The sequence below is a fragment of the Ochotona princeps genome, chromosome 5 (genome assembly GCF_030435755.1).
Source record: "Ochotona princeps isolate mOchPri1 chromosome 5, mOchPri1.hap1, whole genome shotgun sequence".
In the NCBI taxonomy this organism is placed as follows: domain Eukaryota; kingdom Metazoa; phylum Chordata; class Mammalia; order Lagomorpha; family Ochotonidae; genus Ochotona; species Ochotona princeps.
In genome coordinates, this window is record NC_080836.1 from 98281287 (window position 1) to 98294517 (window position 13231).

The window sequence follows — 13231 nt, forward strand, 5'->3', positions numbered from 1 at the left end:
AATGTCTATACTGCCAAAAGCAATATATACATTCAACGCAATCCCAATCAAATTGCACAAAACATTCTTCATGGAACTGGAAACAATGATCCAAAGGTTCATCTGGAAACACAAAAAACCACGGATAGCTAGAACCATCCTGAAGAACAGGAAGTTAGCAGGGGGAATCACAGTTCCGGACCTCTGGACATACTATAGGGCAGTGTTTATCAAAACTGCCTGGTACTGGCACAAAGATAGAAAGGAAGATCAATGGAGCAGAATAGAAACACCAGAAGGGAACCCACACAGATACAGCCAAATAATCTTTGACAAAAGGACAAACGACAATCCAGGCAAATGGGAAGTTCTGTTCAATAAATGCTGTTGAGACAACTGGTTAATAGCCTGCAGAAACCAAAAGATAGACCCACATCTCTCACCATACACTAAGATCAAACCTAAATGGATAACAGATCTAAACCTACATCCAGAAACCTTCAAACTTTTGGAAGAAAATGTTGGAAATACTCTGCAAGATCTAGGGGTAGGTCCCGACTTTCTAAAAATGACACCAAAGGCAATAGCAATCAAGACCAGAATAAACAAATGGGATCTCATCAAACCTAGAAGCTTTTGTACAGCAAGGGAAATAATCAACAAAGTAAAAAAACAACCCACAGAATGGGAGAAGATCTTCGCACACGACATAGGTGATAGAGGGCTGATCTCCAGAATATACAAAGAACTACAAAACAACCAAAATGTCAAAACAAACAAGCGATTCAAGAAATGGGCACAGGAAATGGGCAGACACTTCACAAAGGAACAAACCCAAATGGCAAATAAACATATGAAAAAATGCTCAAGTTCCCTGGCAATAAGGGAAATCCAAATTAAAACATCAATGAGGTACCACCTAACGCCAGTAAGACTGGCCCACATGAATAAAAGCACCAACAACACTTGTTGGCGAGGTTGTGGGGAAAAAGTAACCCTGCTCCACTGCTGGTGGGGCTGCAGGCTGGTTCAGCCTCTATGCAAATCAGTATGGAGAACATTCAAACAACTCAAAATCTGCATACCGTATGATCCAGCAATAGCACTCCTAGGAATATATCCAGAACACTTGTTTTATGAGAAACCAACATGCACTCCTATGCTCATAGCAGCACAATCAGTAATTGTAAAAACATGGAAGCAACCAAAATGCCCATCAGCAGAGGATTGGATAAGAAAGCTATGGTTCATCTACTCCATGGAATACTACTCAGCTATTAAAAAAAACAAAATGCAGTTCTTTGTGGCCAAATGGGCCAAACTGGAAACCATAATGCTAAGGGAAATGAGCCAATCCCAAAAGGTTAAATACCACATGTTTGCCTTAATTTAAGATGATATGATGTTATGTATAACATGTTATGTTATGTATGTTATATGTTGTGTATTCTGGCTCTGTCTTCAGACCAGAAAGGGTATCCCTAAGAAGCCGTTGAACTTGACTGGACAATAAGATGCTGGACTCTATGTTTGGTATACGCTTGCAATGGGGGAATCGCAACTGAACTTGAACTGTGGTTATGCAACTAGGTGGAGGAATCCACCATGGTGGGAGGGTTTGGGGAGGGGTGGGGATAACCCAAGTACCTATGAAACTGTGTCACATAATACAATGTAATTAATGAATTAAAAATAATAAATAATAAAAAAATAAAAATAAATAAAAATGAAGTAAATCCACATGTGCAAAAAAAAATAAAATAAAATTGAAATGTCAATGAGGTGGTCACAGAAGGTGGTTAAGAACTCGCATTTATTTTTAACATATTGGTTACTCATTACTATGTCAATTAATTCCATAATGATGTAAATTTTTGCTGATGGTATGTTGGAGCTTTTAATTGATCGGGATGATACTCTGCTGGCTCTGTCTTCAGACCAGAGAGGGTATACCTAAGAAGCCGTTGAACTTGACTGGACAATAAGATGCTGGACTCTATGTTTGGTATATGCTTGCAATGGGGGAATCGCAACTGAACTTGAGCTGTGGTTATGCAACAAGGTGGAGGAATCCACCATGGTGGGAGGGTTTGGGGAGGGGTGGGGAGAACCCAAGTACCTATGAAACTGTGTCACATAATACAATGTAATTAATAAAAAAAAAAAGGCAGTACCTGCTTTCTGCTTGCAGATGCTATTTGAATCACCATTTTCATGCTTTTTGCCTAAAAAGCAAGAATTTTATTTTGTTATTAAGAATGATGTTTGAGTTTTTATTTAAAAACTATAAAAGATCTATTGAAAAAAATGATTCTGTGTATTGTAGCCTGATCATTCCATGTTGCTGATGGGTCTCCCCACGGATGGTACCATACTTTATGGAGTTACTCATTAATTTAACATCTACATTCATGTCTTTAACATCTATTAGCTGGGCACCCTTTATGTACCAAATAGTGAGCTTTATGCTAGGGATGCCATGCTTTATATAACCTATGACTTTGTTCTTGACCCACCAAGAACATAGGATCTGGGACCAAAGTCAGCAAACAAGTCTTGACCCCAACTCTAAGAACCACAAAAGCGAAACCAAAGTGATACACTGAGGAGTGTTGCCAGAAGAAAAAAAAAGGCGATGGCTCCTGATATGAAAGTCAGGGAACAAGTAAAAACATGAATGGCTGGAAGTGAAAGGAGTCTTTCTAGGAAGCACAATGAACGGCCTAAAAATAGAGGCCAGCATTGTGGCAAAGCAGGTAAGCTGCCAACAACAACTCCAGCATCTGATACGGTGCCAATGCAAGTCCTGCTTGCTCCGTTTCTGATTCAGTTCCCCGTTAATAGCAGCAGCAGAAGCAATGCTTAGGCTCTTTCACCCAGTCATTGCAGCCATTTGGGTAGAGAACAAGCACTCTCTCTCTTTCATGCTTTTTCTGCCTTGCAAATAATTTAACAAATCTTTTAAAAGATTGAGATAAAATACTACATTTACAAGTATCAGTGAAATTTTGAGAACAGACATTTTAAGTAACAGAATGTTTCCATACATGGTTTTGCACAAGCATTCAATCTCATATTCAGTACCAGGTATACATTCCGAAAATGCAAGGAACAAACCACCCAACACTCAGTAGCTTCGACAGTGAGTGCTTCCTTGATTCACAGGGAGCTAATTTAGACTAGATTCGGTTTCACTGTTCCTGACCTAGCTGAGCTCAGTGATATGTCTGGGGACTAGCTAGCTGTTGAATAGCTGATCTAGAATGGCTTTGACTTGGGCAACTGGCATGACTCCGCTGTGCTTCAATCATTTTCACCCTGTCCCATGGGGTCATTCCCATGGGAAGGCAAGGAAATTAGGGAAAATACATAAACGTCTATGGGCTTACTCAGGTTTCTATAAGAGTTAAATTTACCAACATTTTTTTTCCCTAAAGCTTAAGGGGTAGGGAAACAGACTTAACATATTTCATGTGGAAAACTCTAAAATCATGTGGCACAAAGAACGATTCCAGGGCTCGGTAAAGAATCATGACCACTGTTCCCAACAATCGGTCACACACAGGCCCTGCGGGATGCTGCATTCTGTTTTCCTTGAGGTGACAGCTATTCTAAAACACAGCTGGCATATCGTTCGGATATACTTCAGTCTCAGCATGGGCATGACATGCTTTGTCTTCACCTTTCTGAAATAGTGGCCTGTCTTATCCCAAAAGAGTGAAAATAATGATTGCATTATAGAATAAATCAGGGAATAAGAGAGAAAACACTATATGTGCTGAATGGAAATGCTTCCATAATAGATTTGCTTTCACAAACTTGAAATTCATTTCACATAATTAAATCTAATTAAAAGCATATGGAGAACAAATTATATATTAAATTATGTTAAGTAGTTTTTTGCAGATTTTGTCAATTCTCTCTTTCTCTGCCCTACCTCTTTATGCACACAAATTAGAGAAATTATATTTGAATAGCCTCCCTATTGTACTCTTAAAAATGAGAGTTAGGTGAGATTATCAAACAAGTGAGCACCTGTATTTGCAACCAAGGTGATGGATTCCAGAAAGCATTTGACCGAATCATATATATCAGATAGTCATATCTCCAATGTTCTAAATTCTTCCCTTTTGAAAATAATGCTTAAGAATATATCACTAAAGACTGTTTATTGTACACTTTCCTTTAAAGTAAATGCCATGATTCATGAACAGTTCCTATAAACGAATAATGCAGTGAAAACTTAATAAAGGTATAGACTTTTTTCCTAACAAGTTAAAGTTTGATTAGTAATTCACTTACATAGATTTCATCTGTGTGTCAAGCCTCATTATTTGTAGTACTGCATATTTCAGCATATGTGTTCTTTTCACAGTTGCTTTTCACTGCAATCTCCATTGTTTATGTGACGGAAGCACATCAGTGATTTCCAAAGCCCAAGTTCTTTCCACATTCTGGCAAACCCAGTAGCCACTCAATTGGCATGTACGTTCATCAACCACCTCTGATGACTGATTACTTATGTGGAAACATTCCGTTTTTCAAAAGTATATCTGTCGAGCATCCATTCTGTGTCATATAACATGTTAAGCAGAAGAGACATAACAGGGAAGCATGCCACAAAAATATAGTCAAGTACCAGCTCACCAAAATCAAAGCAGTGTATAACTACTAATGAATACCTACAGGGAGCAATCTGTATGGTATATTTATACAGCATGTAAGCATACATCTGTATAGTTATAAGAGCCTTACTTTGTCAGAATGGCCAGAGAAGTCCTTTCTGCAGTGGAAACATTGGGTAGGGAGCTGTCTCTGATCCAATGAGTCTCCTTTAACCAGAATGCTCAGGGAATATGTGTTCCAGGGCAATAAAAAATGACAGGTGACCAGAACATGCTTTTCTTGAAACTTAATGACATTTTTTTTCTTTTTTAAGATTTATTTATTTTTATTGCAAAGTCAGATAAACAGAGAACAGGAGAGACAGAGAGGAAGATTTTCCATCTGTTGATTCATTCCAAAAGAGGCCTCAATGGCCAGAGCTGAGCTGATCTGAAGCCAGGAGCCAGGAGCCTCCTCTGGGTCTCCCACACGGATGCAGAGTCCGAAGACTTTGAGTCGTCCTTAACTGCTTTCCCAGGTCAAAAACAGGGAGTTAGATGGGAAGCAGGGCTGCTGGGATATGAACCAGTGCCCATATGGAATCCTGGTGAGTACACGGCGGGGACTTTAGCTGCTAGGCTATTTACCAGGCCCAATGACATTCTTTCATACTCTGGTCACAGATACATAATCATGATGATTTGTGTTCTGGTAAATCAAGACCCCAAAAATGCCCAAAATTCCCATCTTCAGTCCAGGCTCCATGTACAGATCCATAAGAGATGGGTTGCTTGTAAGAAATTGATATTGTAAATGTCCATATCAACACTGTTTTGTTACATATCATTAATAATGAAGTTCTAGTTATGAATTATAACTCCATCGGTGCCACAAGTGTCAAGCACTGGCATCTATTCCTACCACTCTTGTGATGCACTTTTTTTGGTAGCATGCTTGTTGACTTCATGTTGATGAAAATGTATTATTTTCATTCCAGTGTGGACTGTGCTTACTGATTGTGTATAGGGGATATAGAATAGAAGTGTAGCAGAGACTGATATGTTCAGATATGGAGACAAAGTGCTGTATATCTCTATGCATACAGACCAAAGATGGGCTCCCAGCGGAAGAACTGAATACATCCTAACATTAAGATGATGGACTCTCTGACAATGTTCATGTCTATATTGCTGGGAAACACTCCAATATTAACATGATAGACTTGTAACTGTTCATGAAGGACATCCATTTTAAAACTAGAGAGGAAATCAATGCAGAGGGGAGGGACTTTAGGGAAGGGCACGGGTAACCCCAGAGCCTATGGAACTATATCATAGAACAAAATAAAATATGTTTAAAATATTTTTTTAAAAAAATAATAATTTTACTATTTTTTTAAAAGGGACCTCCATATGGTACATTATTATTCGCATTGAATGCTGGACTCTGTCATAGTCTTAAAGGCACAACACAAATGGGTAGAAGCTAATCCTGGGGCATGGCATGGATGTTGTAGAAGTTTACCAATTTTTTACTTAGGCTGTCTAAAAATAGCTTCTTAGGGGCAGGCATTTGACATAGGAGTTAAGTTGTAGATTGGCATGAGCATATTCCAGAGTACATGTGTTTTGAGTCCCAGTTGCACTCTTAATTCCTTCTTCTTGTTAATTCATGCCATCATACTTTCAGAAACAACAGGTGATGGCTCAAGTAGTTACCCTGTTTGAATGAGTTCCTGGCCTCTGGTTTTGTCTTGATCCAACCCAGTATCTCTCTCTCTTGCTCTCTTCCCAAAACAAACAAAAAATGTAAAATTAGATGTTTATTATTCTGGGGGTTTTTTAAAGCTTATTTAATAAAATATAAAGTAAAAGAGAAAGCTTCTGGGAGATAAGAGGGATCCTGTAAGGGGCTACTTGAAGTCATGTCTAAGGTTTCTTATTGGGGGCTACGTGTTAATAAAGTGTAAACCTCCAGCAGCTGCCAGAATCACCTTTTTACAGAACTATGTTAACAAGATGAAACCAAAGAGCTTGAGGTCAGAGCACAGTCAGAGTAACTTCTTTGGCATAAGGAAGTTGACAGAGTGAGGAAGTTGACAAGCGCTTAAACAAGTCCACAGAAGTCAGACTCTGGGCTGATGCAACTTTGCCCCATGATTGTGTTATTCTTCCTCAGGGGTCCTTTCCTTTTTTTACCTTCCTGTTCTATGAACCTGCCACCTCTCTCTGTTAGTCCTCCCCTAAAGAGATGACCTTAATCACAGTCAGGGAAAGGGTTGAGGACCACACTGGCTGCTTCAAGCTGGAAAGGGATAGCATTGAGAGACTGCAATCAGGGCTCACCTAGATGTCTGTCTAGGTCCCCCGATAGGATGAGACTTCCATGCCAGGGTCTGTTTGACCCTGTTTCAGTAAAGCTGAAGAGCTTTACTGATTCTAGATGAGAAGAAACTAAGTTAAAAGATTTAGAATTCAGGACTTAAAGCATTTCCTAAATATCAAAAGGTCAATTCCTAAATGCCAATACTTAAAACATTTCCATCCTGGACCAAAAATTTCTACTACAGTCTTCTGGAGTCAGACTGTCAACATGTAACCCAATGACAGAATAGAAAGGAAATAAAGAATATTCTGATGAACACAACATGGCTTCTCTGAGGAAGAGAGAAGGAGAATTATCTTGATTCTTTATTAGAAATGATACTAGACACATGAGAAAATTCTCAGGATTACTTATTCTCAGGGAAGTGTAATAAAAATGAATCAACACAATGAGGTATTCCTTCACTGCATTAAGAATGACTATCATCCAAAAGAAAAAGCAAAAGGCGCAAATGCTGGTGAAAATATGGCGGAAAAAAGGCACATTAACACACTCTTGGAGGAAACTTAAGCTAGTGCAACCAATACAGACGTCAGTATGGAGAATTCTCAGAAGACTAAAGTAGACTTGCCAGTTACCAGATGACCTAGCTACCCCACTCTTGGGAATATATCCAGAGGATACAAAATCAGCATATAGAGGTGCCTGAACTCCCATTTTTATATCACCTTTTTAAAAAGTTATTTATTTTTTATTGGAATGTCAGATAAACAGAGAGGAGGAGAGACAGAGAGGAAGATCTTCTGTCCATGCTGGTTCACTTCCCAACTGGCCGCAAGGGCCAGAGCTGCACTGATCCAAAGCCAGGAACCAGCAGCTTCTTCCAGTCCCCCATGTGGGTGCAGGGTCCCAAGGCTTTGGGTGGTCCTCAATTGCTTTCCCAGTCCAAAGGCAGGGAGCTGGATGGGAAGCGGGGCCATTGGGACACGAACTGGCATCTGTATGGGATCCCAGTGCATGCAAAGCAAGGACTTTAGCCACTAAGCTACCATGACAGTCCCTTTTATATCATTTTGTTTCATTGTAGCTCACATGGGATCAATCCAAATATCCATTAATAGATGACTGGATAAAGAAAATAGGTATATATACACACAACAGAATGTTACTCATCCTTAAATAACAGAACTCTGACATTTGCAGCAATTGGAGATCATCATGGCAAGAAAAATACATTCAAAAAGAAAAATACCATGTTTTTCTCTTACTTTAGTAGTTAATATATAGCGAATGATAGTTGTATGAATATCAGATCATTTGGCATATAGCTATAAATGGCACTTCCCTGCATGCTGCCAGGTAAATGGCAATATACAATATGCTCTTGTTTCACAAATCTAATTTGTTTTTAATGCAAGGAGGAAAAAAGCTTCCTTTTAATTAATGTTCCAAGAAAAACACTGCTTCCAAAGGGTTATTTTAATTTACTTTTTCTATTGTCAAAAAATCACACAAAGCACAAATTGAGGCACCGACTCAAAGTAGCAGAACTTTATTGTGCCAAAGTAAATTTTAACTTAGGGAAGAAGGAGAAATGTCCTGCCTAGTCCCTTGAAGTAAGCTCTTAGTGCATTCTCTCTTAATTATTTACCTGTCAGGATATAAAGGTGTTGACTGGCATCTTGAAGCAAAAAATATAGTGGTTTATTGTTATTTGCTACTTAACAATATTATCTCTCAATCAGCTTTCACTTTTTAAACATCACTACTATCCATTTTTATTGTTAAATTAGTTAAGACAATGGGAATGCCAGAAATCAGTTTGTTATTTTGACGCTTCTTGAAGACAGGAGATGATGGAGAACAAATCTACTTGCCTGTCCCATTTTTACCCAGTCGACCATGAATGATATCACCTGCACTTCACCGCAGGGAGGTGAGAGTGTCATCTCATTGGCCAGCTGTCCAGTGTCACTTCCACCATCATGGGGCTGCATTAGTGGGTGGATTGTCATTCAAGTAAAATTTTAAAAAATGTATCAATCTCTCTCTCCCTTTCTCTCTCTCTCTCTCTCTCTCTCTCTCTCTTTCCCTCTCCCTTTCAACTAAATGAAAACAAGTAAAGAAATGTGTGAATATTCTAGCTGCATGTTAAGTTCTCTGTTCTTTTTGATTAAAAAAGAAAAAATTAGACGAACTGTTACATACTATCCTACACTGTAACCTGGAATGAAGAAATGGCTCAAAAAACAAACAACAAAAAGAGCAGGTGAAATCTTAACAAAGTCTAAGTTTTGCTAACAGTAATGAATCAAAGTCAACTTGCTAGATTTGGAAAAATGTATTACAGTATTGTAAGACACTAACATTGAGGGAAAATAGGTATACAACGTTCATTAGCTATATGATATTTATAACTTCTTTGTAAATCTAAAATAATTCCGAAATTGTTTTTAAAAAATACAATAGCAATAGAAAAGGAATATTGACTAAAGGAGAAAAGAAGGGTGAGGAGTTATGCTTTTAATCCAAGGAGAGCAGAAACACACTAGCAAGGTTTAGGCACGATGTCATGAACAAGAGGAGATGTTGCCAGGTGTGTACGTTCACAAGACCACCCTGTCTACAGGTGTCGGGCAGGGTGAGGCGGAGCCCAATAGTGACATTTGGACTGTTCTGAGGCCATCTTTTCCCAGCAAAGTGGCCAAAGACATTATCTTCCAGGATGTAGGAGCCTGGTAGAATCCAAGGCGTGGGCCCAGTGTGGTAGCCTAGTGGCTAAAGTTCTCACCTTGAAAGTGTTGGGATCCAATATGGGTGCCAGTTCTAATCCCGGCAGCTACACTTCCCATCCAGCTCCCTTCTTGTGACCTGGGAAAGCAGTTGGGTACGGCCCAAAGCCTTGGGACCCTACAACCATGTGGGAAACCTGGAAGAAGTTCCTGGCTCCTGGCTTCGGATAGGAACAGCACTGGCTGTTGCAGTCACTTGGGAAGTGAATTTTCAGATGGAAGATCTTCTTCTCTGTCTCTCCTCCTCCCTGTATATCTGACTTTGTAATAAAAATAAAATAAATCTTAAAAAAACACACACACTCAGAGTATGCATAGATACAAAGCGCTGCTTTGAGCATGTGCTGAGCAAGAGTCTTGAGCAGCCAGAAGATCAAGAAAGGGAAGAAGGAATCAGGATAACCTCTAAGTCTCCGCGTGTTGGGAACACAACTGGGAAGCTTGGGAGAACACACCCAGCCACTGAGGTGACAGTCTCTCGAGGTAAAGGAGGTGGGCACGCGCTCCTAACTTGCAGCTTGGAAGAAAAGCTGAGCAAGCAAGCAAGCCTCCATGGGAATCACCAAGAGTCATGCTCAAACATCGAGGGTTTATCAAACAGCAGGCTAGAATCCAGGACCACAATGCAACTTGTCCCAATCCCATAACCTGCTTTAGAGCCACTAATTGTAACTCTGGATCAACTGGTACCACTAGCATGGAATGGAGCAGACCACCACAAGGGGGTGATGTTGGCAATGATATTGCCTGGGGTAGGGGGTGTGGGAGACCCCCAGATCTCTAGGGCTGCATCTCAAGAATAGGATGTGGCACAGGGATGACTAACAGTATCAACGAAAAGAATGGAAAAACGGATAAACATCCTGTGTGTCAGCGCCAGCACCCTGAAATTAGCCAGGTAACAAATACCTCACTGTACCTTATCAGGTTTCAATTCAGCTGAGTTCAGGGCTGGGCTCACAACAAACACTTGATAATTCGTGTCTCCACAGTGACCAGCATGCAGCCCTTAATTAGCATTCTGATCCTATGTTGGCCGTAAGAAGACATACAGAAGGGGTATGAAAATCCATTCCTCATGAAGTATATTTCCCATTCTTGTGTCTCACACATCTAGGTTCACTACATGTTTAACAAATATCTGACTAGAATTTTGTTCAGATTCTTGCATCCTGCATTGTGTTGCTCTTAGGAGGGTGACCTCTCTAGGTCTTTTTAATTGTTTCTTGGCTGGGGCTGCTTCCGTATCCAATTACATTGAAAGTAAGCTGGAAGCCTTCGGTCTCTCTGTCCCCACGTGACATTATTCAATGTCATAGAGCATTAGTGACCAAACTGTGCCTTGTGAGTGTGACACTGTATTTTGCAACCAGTTATGAACGGTGGTGCAAGAAGAGAGCCTGTGTGCTGTGGGAGTAGCTGTACCCAAAAGCAGCAGCAGCTGTGGATGGTTCTCTGAGACTTGGCTTGGTTGGTAGGGAAGACTGGGAGGCATAAATTCCGCAGCTGGTGTTAGAGCCAGTTACGCTCCTAAAGGGGAAGCCTGGTGGAGAAAAAGGGCTGTGATTTGTTGCTGCCTGATAGGAATATGACTCACGCTCCTTGGAAGCTGCAACTGTGCTTAATTTACCTGTCAAACAGCCTGATGGCTTTGTCCATGAAACTTCTCAATAGGTGATAAAGCTCTTTCCTCTGTGACATTTTATCCTTAAGTGGGGAACCTATCCATCATTCATGTAGACTGATGCAGCAAATTCAGGACTTTTCAGCCCCACCCTGTTAATCACTCCGCTGCGATTAAGAATAATTGTACTTAGCTTATTGTCCATTCACTAGGCTCAATTTGTTGTCCAAAGGAATCTGCAAAAAGCCCAGTTCTTGGGCCCGGCGGTGTGGCCTAGAGGGTAAAGTCTTCATCTTGAATGCGCCGGGATCCCATATGGGCGCCGGTTCTAATCCTGGCAGCTACACTTCCCATCCAGCTCCCTGCTTGTGGCCTGGGAAGGCAGTCGAGGACGGCCCAATGCATTGGCCCTAGGTTTGCTTCTAATTCCAATTTCCCTCTACTGCTTCCCTGGGAAGCAGTAGGTGATGGCTTAAGGGGAATTTAGTTCTTTTTATTTTTTTGAGATTTATTTTAACTACAGAATCAGAGTTACACAGAGAGAGGCAAAGACAAGTCGGCTGTTTCACTCCCCAACTAGCCTCAAAGGATGTGTTGAGCTGATCCGAAGCCAGGAGCCAGGAGCTTCTTTCAGGTCTCCCATGTAGGTACAGGTTCCCAAGGCTTAGAACTGTCTTACACTGCTTTCCCAAGCCACAAGAAGGGAGCTGGATGGAAAGTGGAGCAGCCAGGATACAAATCAGCGCCGATATGGGTGGTTGCAAGTTGAGAATCTAGCCAGAAGGCTATCACGCTGGGCTCAGAACTGAGTTCTTGACTTCCAACACTGGTCTGTTTAGCCCCAGCTGTTACAGGCGTTTGAAAGTGAACCAGCAAATGGAATGTGTCTCTCATTCTCTCTAGGTGCCTCTGCCTTTCTGCCTTTCAAATAAATTAAATACATATGTGAAATATTATTAAATTAATAGACAATTCTCCAGTATCCTCAGTCTACCATCACCTTTCCCTATGAAATATAAAGAAACTTGAAATCCTAGGTGCAAAGCATCTATTAGTTTGCAACACTAGAACTATGTCTTTCATCAAAAACTAAAAATTCCAATGGAAAAAAACCACTATAAATGCTGACTGTGCCTTTTACATTCATGGCTTTGTACTAAGTGCGTGTACTGATGTGAATTTTTCCTAACACCATCTTAATCTTCTCTTTATTCATCATAATGTATAATCTCATTCACTTCAGTCATCAGGATATACAATTCCCATTTAATAAAGTATTACATTGGCCTCCTTTTAATATTGTTCATTTTTTCTAAAGATAAAAATTTCAATTCAGTTTCCTAGAAAAATATTGTAAACAAAAGGTTTACATTCATATATTAGTATGTAATTGTCTTTAAATGCCTATATTGATACAAAGTGAGAACATTTAAAGTTTAGTTGTGTATTTTTTCAATTCTCTACACAATAAATATGCAGATTAAGGTACTCATACAAACCACTTACATTTTTAATATTTTACTTCCGTTAATAGCATAATCCAAAATACAGACAAGACTTGGCAAACACTTTATCCAATATAAGTATTCAGTTAGAATTTTTGTTTTAGTTTTCCAACTGTAGTACCAGAAGTCCTAAAAAAAAGTCAATTAGATAGAAGTGGAAAGCTTTATAGAAAAAGCCAATCAATAAAAGAAGTAAAAAAACAACTAACATTAGAACAGCATTGGCAACTTAAGATGGTGTTAATATTTTCTAAGTACAATCAATTAACTATCATAAAAACCCATTAAGAAAAAAAGCACAAAGCAAAAACAGAAAAGAACCATGTCCAGGTGCTCTTGGAAGGAGTACAAACAGTTAACCTAGTCCTGAAAGATGAAGCAATCAGTGAGGGAGGGGGTCA